Below are 21,015 nucleotides of genomic sequence, written 5' to 3' on the forward strand. Positions count from 1 at the left end.
TTAATTGCCGATCATCAAGAAGCGTTTTGCTAACTTGAATGCAAGCGCGGAGGCCTAAAAACTATGATTCCGTTTCGCCCGTAAAACAGATGCCGGACCCGTAAAACTGACAGTGGTATTCTTTTAAAAGTCATTTTGGCCACCAACAAAGATGCATCCACCATCAGCAAATGGCCGTCTGCTCCAGTTAATTGTTAAGAGGTTTCTTTCCAGTGATTAATTTCTATTTCTCTTTAAAGTCTAGTTATCACATATTAGAGTAATCTTGCGTGAGTACGCAGCTCGTGGTGCGGTAGCGTTCTCGCTTCCCACGCCCGGGTTCCCAGGTTCGATTCCCGGCGGGGTCAGGAATTTTCTCTGCCTCGTGATGACTGGGTGTTGTGTGATGTCCTTAGGTTAGTTAGGTTTAAGTAGTTCTAAATTCTAGGGGACTGATGACCATAGATTTTAAGTCCCATAGTGCTCAGAGCCATTTGAACCATTTTTTTCTTGCGTGAGCAGACGCGCCAGCCTTATAGACTTGCGGCGAGTTGCTCTTACGTTCTTGAAATTTTGCCCTCAGCTGATGAGTTTGTAGGTAGTTGGGAGCGGGCGTGGTAATTGCGACGACAAATAACTCGCACTCCCGTCACTTACTATAAATAGAGATACAGTTGTTCTTTCTGCGGTAGGGCAGCGATATTATGGGGGTAGGGGGTAGACCCAATGGTTCTACGCACCCACAAGTTAATGCGCAGTCGATTGGAAGTTTATTGGAGTTCGAACAAGAAAGACAAACACGAATGGTAGGAGAACTCGGTTAGGCCAGCCCAGGTAATGCATAATTATGCATCAACTACCAATCAGCTCAACACTTTGTTTAGTTATTTTATTTCTAATTCCATAGGAGCAGTGCAGCACAGTATCATTATACTAAGTTGTTGTTGCTGCTGTTGTGGTCTTTAGTCCAAAGACTGATTTGATGCAGCTCTCCATGCTACTCTATCCCTGCAAGCTTCTTCGTCTCCGAATAACTACTGCAACGTAAATCCTTCTAAATCTGCTTACTTTATTCATTTCTTGGTCTCCCTCTACGATTTTTATCTCCCACACTTACCTCCTATACAAAATTGGTGATCCCTTGATGTCTCAGACTGTGTACTAGCAATCGGTCGCTTCTTCTAGTCAGTTTGTACCACAAATATCTCTTCTCCCCAATTCTATTCAGTACATCCTCATTAGGCAAGTGATCTGCCTATCAGTAACACCACATTTCGAAAGCTTCTATTCTCTTCTCTCTATGTGGTGGAGTCTATAATGAAAGATCAGCTATTAAGTTATTTTGAAGAAAATAACCCCTTTTATGATACATAGCATGGCATTCGGAAGGGCAAATCAACTACAGCAGCAGCAATTGACTTGGTTACAAATATAACTCGGGGTTTTGAAGACAAGGCGTCTTTAGCACTGATACTCTGTGACCTTAGTAAGGCACTTGATTGTACCCCACATGAGGCCCTGCTTAGCAAGCTAAAATCATGTGGTATTGGGGAAGCTGTTCTACAAACTCTCAAATCCTACCTAAATAACAGATGACAGATTGTATCACTGCAAGGTCAAGAATCAGGTGAAGTGAAGTTAAAACATGGTGTGCAACATGGATTTGATGGTTGCTTGGTTGATTTAGGGGGAAGGGTTCATTGGTCCCATTGTATTAGGGAAGGATGGGGGAGGAAGTCGGCCATGCCCTTTCAAACGAACCATGCTGGCATTTGCCTGAAGCAATTTAGGGAATCAAGGCAGGGATTCGTGATAGGGCCCCTGTTGTTCTTAATTTTCTTTAATAACATAGGCTCCAATGGGCATACCTTGCAGTTTGCAGATGACATAACTTTGTTCTGAAAAAGGGAGGAGAATGTACTTCAAGCTGCGCAACAAGCACAAGTCGTATTCAGTGAGGCCAAGGCCTGGTTCATCATGAACAAGATGAAAATTAATGAAGACAAAACACAGAGAATGATACACAGTCAGTGATACTGGAGCAGTGGGTGACACAGAAGCTGCTAGGCTTTGTTTTTTTTTATTGATACTAAGTTAACGTGTCAACAGCACACTAAACATGTTACATATGTTCCCAACTCTCATGATCTATACCTCTCGAGGAAAGTAAAAGGTGTTCTAACATGCCAGTACCTATTAACAGCATACTACACAATGTTTCACAGTCACAACAGCTGTGGACTATTACTGTGGGGCAATTATGCAGGCTGCAAGACTGTGCTTTTACTACAAAAGAAAGCAATGAGGATAATTATCCCATGCAACAAAACTGACCATTGCAAACCAATTTTTCCCAGATTAGGAATTGTGACTGTTTTCAGCCAACATATTTTCAACTGCCTTGTTCACACAAAGACAAATCATGAGACCTATAGAAAGAGAAATAAAGTTCATCAATACAGCATTCGCTATAAAGATAGTATAGACAGGTCAAGATGCCAATTAACAAAGATACAGAATAGCTTCCCAATATTTGCCCTAAAATTACTTAATGCTCTACCTAAGGATATACAGTCATTACCGATCGAACAATTTAGGACTAAAATTTTGTGTATACTGTAATATCAACCTTTGTACACTGTAGAAGACTATTTCTCTGGTGATAGAATGATGTCTTCCTGAGCTGCAACTCAGTACCAATGAAAATAGCAGCAACTCTGCTATTTTACTCATGATTGTCTTATTATTGTAATGTATATTGTAATCTGTTTCTTAAATATATGTTTTTAGTACTCACTTTAGTATCACAGTTTAAGCTGCAATTTGTTATTAATTTTAATGTGGTAATATTATTGTAAAATTGGTACTGACTGTCTAGCCATGGCTGGGGAATGATAAAGAACTGGTAATAATGGTAATAATAATGAATCTGCTATTTAATACGGTCTATTAACCATACAACAACTGAGAAATTTTTGTAGACAAGAATTTCTGCACCTAAAGGTCAAGCTATGCAATATAGCAAATGGAAGTAACTGTAAGAGATCGAATTTGAAACTTCTGGATCACCAATCTGATATATAACTAACTGAATTACATAGACATTTATAAATGTGAAACAGGTACAACTTCTCGTTACTATTAGTATCTGAAAGAAATAGGGTTGAAATTCTGAAAGAAATAGGGTTGAAATTACAACCCCTCTATTGTTTCCATAAATCACCTACAGTAAAAGCTTGTATAGTTATTTTGAAAGCGCCACAGTTGTTTTCCAATTCAAGTTTGTGCTCTGCCTCTAATGTACTTGCCACACAGATGCCATGTTAAATCCCATTCTTGCTTCATTATTATAATTGTTATTGATATGAGACAGATTACCTGCATATGCTAGTTTCTCAGAACCATGTTGATGATAAGAATTCATCTAGTTTTATTTCTTGTAAGTATGCTGGGCAGTGATATATTTGAATCTAGTAGAAGAATTATTCTCTGTTTATATATATATATAGCTTATATATTCATGTGGAAAATGTAGTACTATGTGTAGTCATACTTATAGTGTTTGAATCAGAAAATATTTCGTATATCTTGTAGTTCTGAGAATGACGATTTCATTCCATACAACTCGTGTTCTCTAAAGACTGTTTTCCAAAAACTCTTATTATGTATCACATCCACTGTTGCAACAAATGAACTAGGTATGTATTAATTCTGAATTGTTGTTAAGTTAAGTAGTACTAGAATTTGGATATTTTGAGAAATAACAGGCAAATATTTATGATTTAATCCTGCTCTAGTATTCTTTTTAAATTGGTTTTAAATAATCATTAGAGTGAAAAACCTGTAGCAGAATAAAATATTCATTTTGAAAGAAATAAAAGCCAGTGGTTTTCACTGTTTCATACCAGCTCCAGATTGATATGAAGTATGGCCTTTGTAGAGTTTGAAAAAGTAGTAGAGAAATGTTGTCAGATCATCATTCATGGTCAGCTGCCTCAGCGAATAATGATATGTCAAGTACTAGTTCCACACCAAGATAATTTGCAGATACTTCACAGAAAGTTTCTAGAGGATATAATGTTCGTGGTTCTAGTTACATTATTTTCTCGTGTGATTCTACTAAAAATAAAGAGTGAAAATGAGATAACAATATCATTTTTCTGTACAAAGGAATGTGCACAAAACCTTCCAAAATAAGGTCAGAATTAGTTCTTGAGGAATGGCTACATCTACATCCACGTATATACTCTGCAAACAACTGTGTATCACACTGCAGAGGATACTTCCCACAGTACCAGTTATTAGGATCTCTTTCCATTCCATTCATGTATGGAACAAGGAAATAATGATTCATGTGCACACTTCAATAAGTTTAATCTTGTATTTGCAATACCTATGGGAGCAATATGTAGGTGGCTGTAGTATATCCCTAGATTCATCATTTTAAGTTGGTTCTTGAAACTTACTAACAAGGGACACATTTGATATTGAATGTTCAGAACCACATGAAACCATGCTTAGATTAACACTCAGTCATAACAAAACAGTGGTGTATGTCATTTCCACGCAAAACATTGGATCCTACAACAAGTGACATTTTAATACAGGGAATCAAAGTAACAATAGCGCAAAACACACATGTTCTATACACCTGATAGTGCTTTTATTAGTCCTATATACCTGATAGCGCTTATTATGAAGTGAAGATGTGTCATTTCGATGAAGTGGTTAAAACAAAGATGAACAGAACAGTGTGTACATCTCATTAAAGACACGATTTTACATTCAAAATCACTTTCTCATTCAAACAGTCCAATATCAAAAGCCACACTGATTATATTTTCAAATGATTGTATGGGTATGTCAATGTCATAACCTGCCTTTCGCCAAGAATATAGCAACATAGTTGTATACTTTGGTGCAGAAAGCTGATTGTAAATCATAGAGTGAGGTCTGATGATGAAATGATTGTGTATCTTCACTTGTGGTTGGCACATTGTAGTCTTATAAAATCACCAATACATCTGATACAGAGTTTAAATTACTGAAAGAAGTAAACATCAAGGGGTTGACAATACTTTGCTGTTTTTGGTAGCAATATCTTCAGCATAACATCTTTTTTTGAAAAATTTGCATCTAGAATGGCACAATCTGTATGACCAGACCAAGAATCGTACAGCAATAGGCTCTTTGCACTTTTTACTTATTCAACGACTGAAGGTAGACGGGATTTCATATGTTCTTTAGTCATTTTTCCACTTTTGCTTACCTACACATGAAAGGAAGCATATGGGCTGAAAGTGCCTTGTGCCTCTTGAAAACAGATGTACAAATTGTGATTCTTGAGTTTCTCCCGGCGTATTTGATAATCAAAATATCCACGGGTGTGCTGCCGGTCTATAGTGTCCAACGGGCACAATATTTCGGCGATCATACATGTCGCCATCATCAGATGAACTGACGGACTGAGCTCCTGTGAACGTGCCGGCACGATTGGGTTGATCAAGAGTAAATCGAGCAAACGTATAGTTGTGACGACCACGGCGGACAGAGCCATCACACCGACGTCATCTCAGACGCCGTCGCTATCTGTTCCACCGCGCGACCACGGCGCGGGGCGCGGACGGCGGAGGGAGCGCGCCGCGGACGGAGGGTATTTAAATCGGCCGCCGCCGTGACCGAACCCAGTTCCCTCTGAGCAGCCTTAGCGTACGGATCTCCGTGCCGGCACGTTCACAGGAGCTCAGTCCGTCAGTTCACCGAGACGGTGCAGTGCTTCAGGTGTCAGGGTCTGAACCACATAGCTGCGCACTGCACCATGCCAGTGAGATGCAGGAAGTGCGCCGAGGCCCACGACACCAGGACATACACACTCAAGCACACGGACCCACAAATAAGGTGCGCGCTGTGTGGCAAAAACCACACAGCGGGTTATCAAGGTTGTGACGTCCACAAAAGACACTCACAGCAGGCAAAGGGCGCAAAGGCCGCCCCCCACACACGTAAACAAAACACGACAAACCCAACCAACCACACAAGAAAACAAAATACAACAACACACACAGACAAGGCCTGGTTAAAACCAAGACCGGACACACCCAGGGCAACATATGCAGAAGTGGTTTCTCCCCCGAGAAACCATGAAAGCGTGGCCCCGTCACCACAACACCAATCACAGTCACAAGAACAACACCGGGAAACACACAACAACAGCGACCAGGTCCACCAAGTCAGAGGAAGCTCTAGGGAACCCCACACACAGTCCCCCCCCCCCCCACCCCATGGACCAGTTGTTAGGCGTTATGGTGCAGACCATGAACCTCGTCATGGAAATGATGAAGGAATTCAGGGAAGCCCAGAAGCAGAACACACAGATCCTCGTTGCCCTTCAGGCCACAGTCCAGCAGTCGCTCCCCTCTGCGACTTCCTCAGTAGTTTCAAAACCCCATCATGGATAGACGACCAAACATCCATGGCCTGACAATGTGCGTCTTTAACGCAGACGGCATTGTTAACCAAGAGGTCGAGTTCAGAGAACTCACGAAGGAGTTCTCCATCGACATATGCATGATGGGGGAAACCCACTTAAAACCGGGAACAAAAGCGACAGTCCCCAACTATGTTAGCTATCGCAAAGACAGGCCAACCCATGGCGGAGGAGTGGCCATATACATAAAAAGAGGGATCCCCCACCACCAGGTATTCTTACCAGCTACCAATAAAATCGAAGCAGTGGCAGTGGAAGTAGCCACTGCCACTGGACCCCTAACAATCGTTGCAATCTACCGACCCCCGCAAGACCAGATAGATGAGGGCGACATAGCTACTCTAGGGCAAATTGAAGGCAAACTCATAATAGGGGGCGACTTCAATGCCAAACATCCTGATTGGAATTCTAGAGTAACCTCCAGAGCAGGCGCCAGATTGCAACAACTAGCGCGCAACCACCATTTCGAAACATGGGGTCCAGTCGAGCCCACACATTTTCTAAAAAATGGAGGCAGGCCCGACGTGTTAGACATAGCTCTCACTAGGAGGATTACGGGGTTTGTGACCGCGAGGACGATCAACAGAATGTCCTCCGACCACAACCCAGTGATCCTAGAGGTCGACGTGGGAGAATGGGTAGCACTCCCACGGTACCAGACGTCTTACAAACGTACAAACTGGGAGCGATACCGAGAAACTGTCGCCTCTGATATCGCTCGCGCTCCGCCACCTACTGCCGAAACAGTAGAACAAGCGCTACAAGACCTAACAGGTACCATCCTGCAGGCAGCAGACGAGGCCACCCCTCCACAAAGGGATGGCCCGCCGCCGCAAATACAGCTCCCGGAACAAATTCGACATAAGAACAGAGTGGCAAAAGAGCTCAATGAGCACAGAAACCAGCAATGACAAAACCGCCTCACAACCCTCAAAGTAGACGATCACACACTTTGGCAAGCAACCAAACAATTCACAAAAAGACGCGCTAGGATGCCGCCACTGCACGGCGAGCGGGGTATGGCCTACAGCCATGCTGAAAAGGCCAACGCCCTCGCCGACACTTTCGAGAAGCAGTTCCAAGCGGCTGAACCCCAGGATGATGAGCATGAAAGAGTGGTCCGTCGTCAACTGGCCGTCTTCCTCAATGCTGAGGAGGACCCAGAAGACTAACCCACAGTTTTTGCCCCTGAAGATGTGGCAAAAGTAATTAGGTCCCTCCCCTCCAAAAAGGCGCCAGGACATGACAATGTCACCAACCAGTTGGTCAAAAACCTCCCACCCACGGCGATCGAACACCTCGCGAACGTCTTCAACGAGATTACTCGTACCCGCGAGTTCCCAGCTTGCTGGAAACACGCGGAAGTGGTCGCAATACACAAGCCAGGGAAAGACCCTCTATTCCCGCAGCACTACAGGTCGATTAGCCTCTTGCCAACTCTCAGCAAGATCTATGAGCGCCTCCTGCTAAGACCCATACAAGAACATATCACCAGAGAGCAAATTCTGCCGGATATCCAATTCGGATTCCGGCAGAACCACTCTGCCCCACAACAGATCATGAGAGTGGTTGAAGCAGCCACAGAGGGCTTCAACCACAGAGGCTACTGCGGGATAGTGCTACTAGACGTAGCCAAAGCCTTTGACTCGGTATGGCATAGAGGGCTACTCTACAAGTTGTACACTCAAGGGTTCCCCGGGAGTATAGTTAAGCAGATCAAAAGCTATCTCTCGAACAGAACTTTCTCTGTCAAAGTAGAAACAGCCACCTCCACCAAGAGGCGTTTTCGTGCTGGGTTGCCACAGGGATCGGTCCTGGGGCCCGTTTTGTACAGTCTGTACACTGCGGACACACCAACGGCCCCCCTGGTGCACACCGCTCAGTACACTGACGATACAGCCTTCTACACAAGAAACGCGAACAAGGACCTGGTCATCCGTAGGCTACATAGGGTTTTAGATGACACAGAAACTTGGGCCCGTCGCTGGCGAATCACCATCAATTCTGAAAAGACGCAGGCGATGCTGATCACCCGTAGGCTCGGAGGAAGGTGCGAACCTCCTCAACGCCCCCCCCCCCCCCTTTTCACATTCACCTAAACGGAACCCAACTCCCCTGGCGCGGAACCGCCAAGTATCTTGGCGTAACCTTGGACTCTCGTCTTACGTGGAAACCCCACATAGACGAGGTCCATAGGAAGGTCTGCGCCAGAATGTCCATCCTGTACCCAATCCTCAACTCATCCAGCTCCCTTTCCTGCTCAGTAGGAGTGAACGTATACCAGGCCCTGATCCGGCCAGTCATGGAATACGCGTGTCCTGTCTGGGGATACGCGGCGAAGCAGCACCTGGACACTCTCCAGAGGCTGCAGAACCGCGCCCTCAGGAGGGCACTGCGTTTACCCCTTGGATTCCCTATTGACGATTTACATGCCGCTGCGGAAATCCCACTCCTGAGAGAGCGTTTCCAAGACCTGGCAAGGGCCTTCTATGAAGGTACTTCCAGGTCGGGAAACGCCCTCATCCACTCCCTAGGTCGGTATGACATGTCCCGCGATAAACACAATCGCCCCATGACGATCTTCGACGACTAAGTCGAAGAGAAAAATCCCAATACCCATTCCCAAATCCTGCTCCTACCCAAAATACTACAATTATCTCGCCAAACCTCAGGCAAGTACCAGACTCACACAGAACAAACATCACATCTCACAGACATCAAAAAAGTACAGAAATAATCACACACACAAGTACACAGGGGAGTAAAAGCCGAAAGGCTACAAACTCCCCCTCACACTTCCCCAAAGAGGGGAAAGTATTAGATGTAAGCTGCTGCTCAGTTCACCTGATGATGGCGACATGTATGATCGCCGAAATATTGTGCCCGTTGGCCACTATAGACCGGCAGCACACCCGTGGATATTTAGATGTACAAATTGTTTGCTACTCTTCCTATCGCCACATCAGTTATGTAGCTGTGGGTAGAGCTATGGACGGATAGCAACACACGAGCTGTAGTTTTCTCTCCTCTCTGAGATAGTGTTAATGATGAAGACATTTCAAATGGCTCTGAGCACTATGGGACTCAACTGCTGAGGTCATTAGTCCCCTAGAACTTAGAACTAGTTAAACCTAACTAACCTAAGGACATCACAAACATCCATGCCCGAGGCAGGATTCGAACCTGCGACCGTAGCGGTCTTGCGGTTCCAGACTGCAGCGCCTTTAACCGCACGGCCACTTCGGCCGGCAAAGACATTTCATACTGGAAGTGATTGGTCACTGTTCCAAACATTTTTTCCATACCCTGTTCTGTCATAAACATGTTCGCTTCCTTCACAAACTGTTGTGCCTTGTGACATATTTATTATCGTCATCTGTATCGTTATGTGTGATAAATGAAGTAATACACTCCTGGAAATTGAAATAAGAACACCGTGAATTCATTGTCCCAGGAAGGGGAAACTTTATTGACACATTCCTGGGGTCAGATACATCACATGATCACACTGACAGACCCACAGGCACATAGACACAGGCAACAGAGCATGCACAATGTCGCCACTAGTACAGTGTATATCCACCTTTCGCAGCAATGCAGGCTGCTATTCTCCAATGGAGACGATCGTAGAGATGCTGGATGTAGTCCTGTGGAACGGCTTGCCATGCCATTTCCACCTGGCGCCTCAGTTGGACCAGCGTTCGTGATGGACGTGCAGACCGCGTGAGACGACGCTTCATCCAGTCCCAAACATGCTCAATGGGGGACAGATCCGGAGATCTTGCTGGCCAGGGTAGTTGACTTACACCTTCTAGAGCACGTTGGGTGGCACGGGATACATGCGGACGTGCATTGTCCTGTTGGAACAGCAAGTTCCCTTGCCGGTCTAGGAATGGTAGAACGATGGGTTCGATGACGGTTTGGATGTACCGTGCACTATTCAGTGTCCCCTCGACGATCACCAGTGGTGTACGGCCAGTGTAGGAGATCGCTCCCCACACCATGATGCCGGGTGTTGGCCCTGTGTGCCTCGGTCGTATGCAGTCCTGATTGTGGCGCTCACCTGCACGGCGCCAAACACGCATACGACCTTCATTGGCACCAAGGCAGAAGCGACTCTCATCGCTGAAGACGACACGTCTCCATTCGTCCCTCCATTCACGCCTGTCGCGACACCACTGGAGGCGGGCTGCACGATGTTGGGGCGTGAGCGGAAGACGGCCTAACGGTGTGCGGGACCGTAGCCCAGCTTTATGGAGACGGTTGCGAATGGTCCTCGCCGATACCCCATGAGCAACAGTGTCCCTAATTTGCTGGGAAGTGGCGGTGCAGTCCCCTACGGCACTGCGTACGATCCTACGGTCTTGGCGTGCATCCGTGCGTCGCTGCGGTCCGGTCCCAGGTCGACGGGCACGTGCACCTTCCGCCGACCACTGGCGACAACATCGATGTACTGTGGAGACCTCACGCCCCACGTGTTGAGCAATTCGGCGGTACGTCCACCCGGCCTCCCGCATGCCCACTATACGCCCTCGCTCAAAGTCCGTCAACTGCACATACGGTTCACGTCCACGCTGTCGCGGCATGCTACCAGTGTTAAAGACTGCGATGGAGCTCCGTATGCCACGGCAAACTGGCTGACACTGACGGCGGCGGTGCACAAATGCTGCGCAGCTAGCGCCATTCGACGGCCAACACCGCGGGTCCTGGTGTGTCCGCTGTGCCGTGCGTGTGATCATTGCTTGTACAGCCCTCTCGCAGTGTCCGGAGCAAGTATGGTGGGTCTGACACACCGGTGTCAATGTGTTCTTTTTTCCATTTCCAGGAGTGTATATCTGGATGAAACGTCATATTCAGCCTTAAGGTTGTAGAAAAAAAACTGAATCTTTGAAATTGTCCCAGCCAACCATTTTAGACGCTTCTAGTGCCCACATTTGCAGATGCCAATAGTGAACTACACATCCACACGAACTTGCTCTATGAAATTGCTACATTGAACGCTGTTTTATAGTTTGTAACTGCGACAGTCTATTTGCTTTGAAAAGAGCTCCTTCTAGGCTTGTGCTAGACACATAATTTGGAATTAAGCTTAAATCTGATTTACTTTTAATGCAATTATAGGGAACCGTTAGTTTGCTGTAGGAATTGAAGACACGGTTGTAATGGTCTTCCTAAATGGTCTGTAGTACACTGTCATCAGTATCTTCTATACAATGAGCCTCTACTGCTTGGGTGGGGGTAGTTAGCACTCACTTTGACTAGACTATTCCTGGTGTTCTGGGGATGAACGGCGTATACTGCTTAAACAGCCACCTTCAGGTCCAGGTCCTTCCTGTACTTCAAGATCAGTATATCTATCTAGCGAAATGTCATGTATTTCTTTGTCATCCTCATTATATTTCTAAATTATTATGCAGATGAAAAGCAGCAGCTTGTTTACGTGTCGGCCGCCGAGGACTGGCTTCCACAGCTTCTCTTATTCTATCGATATTCTCTGGCGTCCGGGATGACCTTGGACGGTCTGTCGACTTCCGTTTCAACGCCAAACCGATAGCGCTCAAGTTACTTATCCACAGCATAATTGTGTTGCATGTCCGAATTTTTCCTTATGGACCTAAATTAAAACGCCTGCGGAACTGCCGCTGCAGAGCAATACAGGAATCGCCACTTTTAAAAAACGCCTCGACAACAAACGCGCGATGTTCAACTGACCACTGCTCCATGGCTACTAAAAATGTCCACGTGTAGGCTATGAAAAGCGATTATATATATAAAAAATGGTTCAAATGGCTCTAAGCTCTATGGGACTTAACATATGAGGTCATCAGTCTCCTAGGCTTAGAACTAGGGACATCACACACATCCATGCCCGAGGCAGGATACGAACCTGCGACCGTAGCAGCAGCGCGGTTCCGGACTGAAACGCCTAGAACCACTCGGCCACAACGGCCGGCTAAACGCGCTTATCCCCACCACACCCAAGCACCTACTCGCTCAACCGCACGGCGGCAAAAACCGTTAGATCATTTTGCCGCTCCCTGTATTTGGATAACATTTGTAGGATTAATTTTCGTCATGATATCTCTGTACACAGTTTACACAGCAATCCGGATGCGAAAACTCCAAGACACATTCATGCTGCAGCTGTATCATTCACATAGCTCGAGCACTTGTTAGTGCAGCTACAACATGTCACCGTCTGATGGCGCTAGCAGACAAGTGCAGAATTTTGCATGGAAATGATGCACACCGATGTTGTTTTTATGATCTAAAGTGGTTGACTGAGCATGGTTTCGTGCGGTTCCGAGCATTCGCGGTCAGATGTGTCCCTTTAAGTAGACTTTTCAGGAAAAGTTTGTGCCTATCTTCAAGCAGTTGCCAGTTCAGGTCTTTCAGCATCTTCGTGATGCTCTCCCATGGATCAAATAAACCAGTGACCACTCGTCCTGCTCTTTTTTGTATACGTTCAGTATCCCCAGTTAGCCCTATCTGCTACACGTCCCATATTTTTGGATGGGCCAAATTAGTATTTTCAAAGCAACAACCTTTGCCAACTGATAGCATTCCACTAATATTCTACCTATGAACTGAATTCTGCCTCTTTCTTTACCTGTCACTGACAAGGGCATGTAATAGTACCTTTCCATAACCGTACAAAATGTTACACCCAGGTATTTGTACGACCTGACGCATTCCTATTATGACTCATTGATATTGTAGAAAGAGCGTATTGCGTTTTTTTCGTAGTGCAAAATTTTACATTTCTGAACATGTAAAGTAAGGTGCCAACCTTTACACCGCTTTCAAATATTGTGCGTCGTTGTTTGCATTTAAAACGTATTCTAAGTGTTCATACTTCAGTAAAAAAGAGAAGTAAGATTAACTTTAACGCCCTTTTGAAGAGAGTGCCATTAGAAATTGAGCATTAAGCTCGGGTGTTTTTGTAGATGTCATCCTGGCATTTGCCATACTCTACTTAGGGGAAATCTGTATCTCGATGCCTGGACAGACATTTGAAGACCCCTCCTCGTAGACAAAAGTTATATATCTTAACCACTGTGTAGTCCGTTATCTCCTCACGACCAGCGGCCCTAAATTACACTCATGCTCATAAATTAAGGATAATTACAGAATGTGGTGCCACACAACGTGGCACTACACAAAACTGGCGCTAATAGCATAGGCACAAAGGGAACACACACGACACAAATCTGTATGTCCATGGTATTGGTGATAAGTTGAGAAAACCGTCCCGAAACACATGTGCTACAAAACGCCACTGTTTCCCGACATCAACATGGATATCATCACCATGTCCACGTACACAGGCGGCACAACGGGTTGGCATACTCTGGATCAGGTGGCCGAGCAGCTGCTGGGGTATAGCCTCCCATTCTTGCACCAGTGCCTGTCGGAGGTCCTGAAGTGTCCTAGGGGTGTGGAGACGTGCAGCGATAGTCAACCGAGAGCATCCCAGAATTGCTCGATGGGGTTTAGGTCTGGAGAACAGGCAGGCCACTCCATTCACCTGATATCTTCTGTTTCAAGGTACTTCTCCACGATGGCAACTCGGTGGGGCCGTGCGTTATCATCCATCAGGAGGAAGGTGGGACGCACTGCATCCCTGAAAAGATGGACATACTGGTGCAAAATGACGTCCCGATACACCTGACCTGTTACAGTTCCTCTGTCAAAGACATGCAGGGGTGTACGTACACCAATCATAATCCCACCCCACACCATCAAACCACGACCTCTATACAGGTCCCGTTCAAGGACATTAAGGGGTTGTTATCTGGTTCCTGGTTCACGCCATATGACAACCCGAGAATCACTGTTCACACTATACCTGGACTCGTCCGTGAACATTGGGACCACTGTTCCAATGACCATGTACTGTGTTCTTGACACCAGGCTTTACGGGCTCTCCTGTGGCCAGGGATCAGTGCAATGCACCTTGCAGGTCTCTGGGCGAATAAACCATGTCTGTTCAGTCGTCTGTCACTGTGTGTCTGGAGACAACTGTTCTAGTGGCTGTGGTAAGGTCCCGAGCAAGGCTACCTGCAGTGCTCCGTGACCGTCTGCGGGCACTGATGAAGAGATATCGGTCTTCTTGTGGTGTTGCACACTGTGGACGTCCCATACTGTAGCGCCTTGACACGTTTCCTGTCTGTTGGAATGGTTGCTATAATCTTGAGATCACACTTTGTGGCATACGGAGGGCCTGTGCTATGACCTGCTGTGTTTGACCAGCCTCCAGTCGCCCTAGTATTCTACCCCTCGTAACGTCATCAATATGTGTTCTTTGAGCCATTTTCAACACACAGCCACCACAAGCACGTCTGAAAACGTCTGCACACTTAGTCACTGCACCGTACTCTGACATGCACCAACACACCTCTGTGTATGTGGACTGCTCCCAGCGCCACCGTGCGACGACCGCAGGTAAAATGCACCGCATGGTCATACCCCGAGGCGATTTATACCCGCAAACCGCCCACCAGAGCGTTGCTTCACCATGTACCAGCATTATCCTTAATTTGTGAGCATGAATGTAGAATATGTCATCCATTAATTGCAGTACTGATCTACAGTGATCAGCCAGAACATTATGACCACTTACCTCCTATCCATATGGACCAGTGCAGGAGATAGCAGCGTCACCTGGCGAGGAATGACTGCTAGTCAGACATACGCACGGTGCACGTACTGCCAGTGAGCGCGCTGTCGATGTATAGAACTGGGAAGGCGCGCGTTCTATCTGAGTTTGACCGAGGGCAGATTGTGATGGCCAGGAGGCTCGGCACGAGCATTTCGTAAACTGCACGATTTGTTGGGTGTTAGAGAAGTGCTGTGGTGTGTGTTTTCAGCACGTGGGGAAACCAAGATGAAACCACTTCGGGACATCGTGGGTTGGGCGGCAACCCCTCATTACAGATGTCGGACGTCGTAGTCTGGGCAGACTAGTAAAACCCTTCAGAGCTCATCGTCCCCCTCCTTGGAATTTACGGGAATTAGGTGACGTGTGTGGTCAGATGCGGTGCCAACTCCCTCCAGCGACCTACCAAGGCCTGCCTCATTACTTCCATGCTACGACGCGTCGTTGCTGTTATCCGTGTCATACGTGGAGATACCGGCTATTGCGTAGGTGGTCACAATGTTCGGGATGATCAGTATACACTTAGGAGCCAAAGCATTATGAGTGCCTGCTTAATAGCATGTTGGTCCGCCTTCATAACACAATGCTGCAGCGAGGCTGCGTGGCATGGTCTCCACAAATCCTTGGTTGGTTTTCTGAGGTATGTAGCACCAGATATTCACGCACACGTCACTTAATTCACATAAACTGCTGGTCGGTGGTTAGTGGACACGAAACTGGCGACCAGTAGCGTCCCAGATGTGTTACATCGGATTCATATCAGGCGAATTTGTTTGCCAATATGTCAGCATGAGTTCCCTGTCACGCTCCTCAAACCACTGTAGCACGGACAGTCTTCCTGTTGGAAGATGCCGTAGTCTTCCTTGAAGATATCAAGCACAAAGGGATGGAGATGGTCCGCAAAAATGTTTACATACACTATTGGCCATTAAAATTGCTACAGCACAAGATGGCGTGCTACAGACGTGAAATTTAACCGACAGGAAGAAGATGCTGTGATATGCAAATCATTAGCTTTTCAGAGCATTCACACAAGGTTGGCGCCGGTGGCGACACCTACAACGCGCTGACATGAGGAAAGTTTCCAACCGATTTCTCATACACAAACAGCAGTTGACCGGCGTTGCCTGGTGAAACGTTATTGTGATGCCTCGTGTAAGGAGGAGAAATGTGTACCATCACGTTTCCGACTTTGATAAAGGTCGGATTGTAGCCTATCGCGATTGCGGTTTATCGTATCGCGACATTGTTGCTCGCGTTGGTCGAGATCCAATGCTTGTTAGCAGAATATGGAATCGGTGGGTTCAGGAGGGTAAGACGGAACGCCGTGCTGGATCCCAACGGCCTCTTGTCACTAGCAGTCGAGATGACAGGCATCTTATCCTCATGGCTGTAACGGATCGTGCAGCCACATCTCGATCCCTGGGTCAACACATGGGGACGTTTGCAAGAGAACAACCATCTGCACGAACAGTTCGGCGACATTTGCAGCAGCATGGACTATCAGCTCGGAGACCATGGCTGCGGTTACCCTTGACGCTGCATCACAGACAGGAGCGCCAGCGATGGTGTACTCAACGACGAACCTGGGTGCACGAATGGCAAAACGTCATTTTTTCGGATGAATCCAGGTTCTGTGTACAGCATCATGATGGTCGCATCCGTGTTTGGCGACATCGCGGTGAACGCACATTGGAAGCGTGTATTCGTCTTCGCCATACTGGCGTATCACCCGGCGTGATGGTATGGGCTGCTATTGGTTACACGTCTCGATCACCTCTTGTTCGCATTGACGGCACTTTGAACAGTGGACGTTACATTTCAGATGTCTTACGACCCGTGGTTCTACCCTTCATTCGATCCCTGCGAAACCCTACATTTCAGCAGGATAATGCACGACCGCATGTTGCAGGTCCTGTACGGGCCTTTTTGGATACAGAAAATGTTCGACTGCTGCCCTGGCCAGCACATTCACCAGATCTCTCACCAATTGAAAACGTCTGGTCAATGGTGACCGAGCAACCGGCTCGTCACAATACGCCAGTCACTACTCTTGATGAACTGTGGTACCGTGTGAAGCTGCATGGGCAGCTGTACCTGTACACGCCATCCAAGCTCTGTTTGACTCAATGCCCAGTCGTATCAAGGCCGTTATTACGGCCAGAGGTAGTTGTTCTGGGTACTGATTTCTCAGGATCTATGCACCCAAATTCCGTGAAAATGTATTCACATGTCAGTTCTAGTATAATATATTTGTCCAATGAATACCCGTTTATCATCTGAATTTCTTCTTGGTGTAGCAATTTTAATGGCCAGTAGTGTAGTTCAGGGCTATCATGGTGTCTTCTTGGTTCCGTGGAAGCAATGTAAATGTCCTCCATATGGTTATTCTGCCCTCAACGGCCTGCGTCCATGGCGCGGTCAATGTTCCGAGCAGCCATTCGCCTTGGTTATCACATATCCAGTGACGGCTTTCGACATGGTATAACAAGAAACGTGGTTTATCCGACGGGACGCCATGTTTCCATGGATCCGCAGTCAAATCTCTATGATACCATACCCTCTGCAGTCGTAATTGACGTTGTCACTGGGTCAGAATGGGAACACGTAGAAGCCCTCTGCTGGAGACTCATGCTCAGCAATGTGGGCTGAGCGTCGAAACACTAGCACCTGCTCCAGAATTATGCTCTGCCATCGCATCTGCCACAGATTGCCTCCTATCATGCTCTACAGTGCGCGCAAGCCGTATACAGTACCTACACGTTCTGTGATGAGCATTGGGCGGCAGCACCTTGTCGCCTACTTGTGATTTCGTCATCCTCTTTCTGTAGAAGTGTAGATGCTCATGAGAATAGCCCGCGAACAGTTGACAAGTTTCTGCGTCTGGGAGGTGCTCACCGCCGCGCCTCAAGGTGCCAAGTTATACAAATCTGTCCTTTGTCAAAGTTACCTATATCAATGATCCCCATGTGTGGGCTGCCTCATCACTAAAATTATTCACCATTCGTCTGTACTCCATTACAGACTTTACTCACAGCGTCATGCCCCCACAAAACTAACAGGCAACATTCATTCTTGCGGCAACGAATGATTATGCTTCAGCTCATCTTGTACTTTTCGAACGTATTTTGAATGCAAATTGAACAACAGTGATGATGATGATAACCTCCAGTCTTAATTCTTACACCCCCCCCCCCTTCTCAAGAATTTCTCTTTCTTGATTTTCCACTTTTTCTATTCCTCCGTGATTTTTGTAGATATTGCTGTTTATGCATGTGTCTTTGTTATTTGTTACCGTTGTTATTATGATTTCAGACACCTTGCATCTCCTGACACTGTTGAAGGCTTTCTCGCGGTCATTAAATACTATGAATGTACTCGTTTTATACGGATTTTTCTTCTTAATAAGATGATCACATCAGAAGTATTTGTCTGGTACTTTTCTGAAGCAACATACAGTAGAAGACGAATGGGCAGCTTTGAGAGATGAAATATTGAGGGCAGAGGATTAAATAGGTGAAAAGACAAGGCCAAGTAGAAGTCCAAGGATATCACAGGAGATATTAGGTTTAATTGGTGAAAGGAGAAAATGTAAACGTGGAGGCAATACAAACGTCTAAGACATGAGATTCACAAGAAACACAAAGTGGCTAAGCAAGAATGCCTAGAGCAGTAAAGTAAAGATATAGACGCACATACAGGGTAATTATAATTAAACTTTCGCTACTTGAGACAGTCCCCCGTGAAAGACGTGTTCTCGTAGGAAAATGAAACTTTGTGGAAGCATTTGTAAGGACATGCGAAAGAGAAGTAACGAATAACCAATTGAAATAAACACATTTTAATTTCCACGTGAGAAAGTAGCAATTTTTAACTGAGTTCCATGTTTAACTTCCAGGTTACAAACGTTGTTCATTGTGGCGACCTTCTGCATCCACGAGAGCCTGGAACCGCTCTAAATGGGATGTTAGCTATATCCCTCGCTATGTTCATCTTCGACCTCCAAAGTGTGTTACTGTCCTGTTGATAAACCCTGTCCTTCAGGTAACCCCACAGCCAGAAATCAAGCGGGTTCAAATCTGGTCACCTTGGTTGCTATGCAGTTTGGAACGATCGGCCAATTATTCGGTATCCTCCAAATAAGTTGCGGAGCAACAGGATGACCCGACGAGCGATGTGAGGTGGAGCTCCATCGTGCATCATAACAGTTGAGTCCTAAGCACTTTTCTCCCGCAGAGTAGGCATCACATGTTGGCTAAGAAAATCACAGTAACATGTGCCGTTCACGCTTCGTGTCCCTGGTCCTTGGCGTCCACTTCTTCCTTACGTCGTCACACCAGTACTGGCGCCTAACGGCAAGTCACGACACTAATCCTGCTAACAACGCAGGGCCTACCAGTCTGAAAATAATCCGTGTAAAGTTAGGTACCCATATGGTAAATAGTTTTTCGTCTACACTGGCTCAGGTAACGAAAGATTAATTATAACCACCCTGTAAAACTAGGGGAAGATAGATACTGCCTATAGGAAAATTGAAGAGACGTTTGGAGAAAAGAAAAGCAGGTGGATGAGCCGTATGTCAAGAGTTCAGATGGAAAACCAGTACTAAGCAAAAAGGGAAACCTGAAAGATGAAAGGAACGTATAGAAGGAGTATACAAAGAAAATGTACGTGAAGGCAGTATTATAGAAAGAGAACGTAGATGAAGATGAGATATGAGATATAATACTGCGAGAAGAATTGGACAGAGCGCTGAAAGACCTAAGCCGAAGCGATGACCCTGGAGTAAACGCCATGCCAAAAGAACTACTGATATCCTTCGATATCCTTTGGAGAGCCAGCCATGAAAGATGAACGAGCGAGGTCAAATACCCTGACTTCAAGAAAAATAAAATAATAACAATTTCAAAGAAAGCAGGTGCTGGCAGATGAATATTACCGAACTATCAGTTTATTACGTCATGGTTGCAAAATACTAACACGACTTATTTACAGAAGAATGGAAAAACTGATGGAAGCCGATCTTAGGGAAGACCAGTTTGGATTCCGAAGAAATGTAGGAATACACGAAGCAATACTGACCTTCCGACATGTATGAAATGATTGGTTACGGAAAGGCAAATCTACGTTTATAGCGTTTGTGGATTTGGAAAAGCTTTTGACAATGTCGACTGGAATACACCCTTTCAAACTCTGAAATACAGGGATCGGAAGGTAATGCACAGCTTGTACAGAAACGAGAAGGCAGTTATAAGAGACAAGGGATGAAAGGGAAGGAGTAGTTGCGAAGGGAGTGAGACAGGGTTGTAGCCTATCCCGATGTTATTCAATTTATACATTGAGCAAGCAGTAAAGGAAACCAAAGAAAAATTTGGAGAAGGGATTAAAGATGAAGGAGGATAAATAAACACTTTGAGGTTTGCTGATGACATTGTAATTCGTCAAACACAGCAAAGGACTTGGAAGATTAGTTGAACGGAAAGTAAAGTGTGTTGAAAGGAGGATATCAGATGAACATCATCAAAAGCAAAACAAGGATAATGGAATGTAGTCGAATTAAATCACGAAGTGCTAAGGAAATTGGATTAAGGGACAGGACACTGAAATAAGTACATGAGTTTTGCTATTTGGGCAATAAGATAACTGATACGGCCGAAACAGAGAGGATATAAAACGTAGTCTGGCAATGACAAAAAAGGTGTTTCTCAAGAAGAGAAATTCGTTGACACAGAATATAGATTTAAATACTTTAAAAACGGATTTAAAAAAGTCTCTACTGCAATAAAACATTTATGTACAATGGTTACCGGTTTTGGTCAGAATGTGGCCATCTTCAGACCATTTATACCACGATGGTGGTTTGTGGCGGTGAACCAAGCAAGTGTTACGA

The 21,015-nt window shown here is 45.7% G+C and overlaps 1 protein-coding gene across 6 annotated transcripts in view; it reads right to left on the bottom strand.

Annotated features, from left to right (window-relative positions):
- The window catches only part of LOC126251898 (CYFIP-related Rac1 interactor B), a 389,840-nt gene that overhangs the window by 23,077 nt on the left and 345,748 nt on the right, over window positions 1-21,015 (bottom strand). The window contains exon 1 of one of the 6 annotated variants that reach the window (XM_049952621.1): window positions 1,097-1,114. The exons of the other annotated variants lie outside the window; for them this stretch is intronic. The gene's annotated coding sequence lies outside the window, so the exon portion shown is untranslated. Of the gene's footprint in view, window positions 1-1,096; window positions 1,115-21,015 lie in introns of those variants that run through there. 6 annotated transcript variants of the gene reach the window in all.

The sequence above is a fragment of the Schistocerca nitens genome, chromosome 4 (genome assembly GCF_023898315.1).
Source record: "Schistocerca nitens isolate TAMUIC-IGC-003100 chromosome 4, iqSchNite1.1, whole genome shotgun sequence".
Classification (NCBI taxonomy): Eukaryota; Metazoa; Arthropoda; class Insecta; order Orthoptera; family Acrididae; genus Schistocerca; species Schistocerca nitens.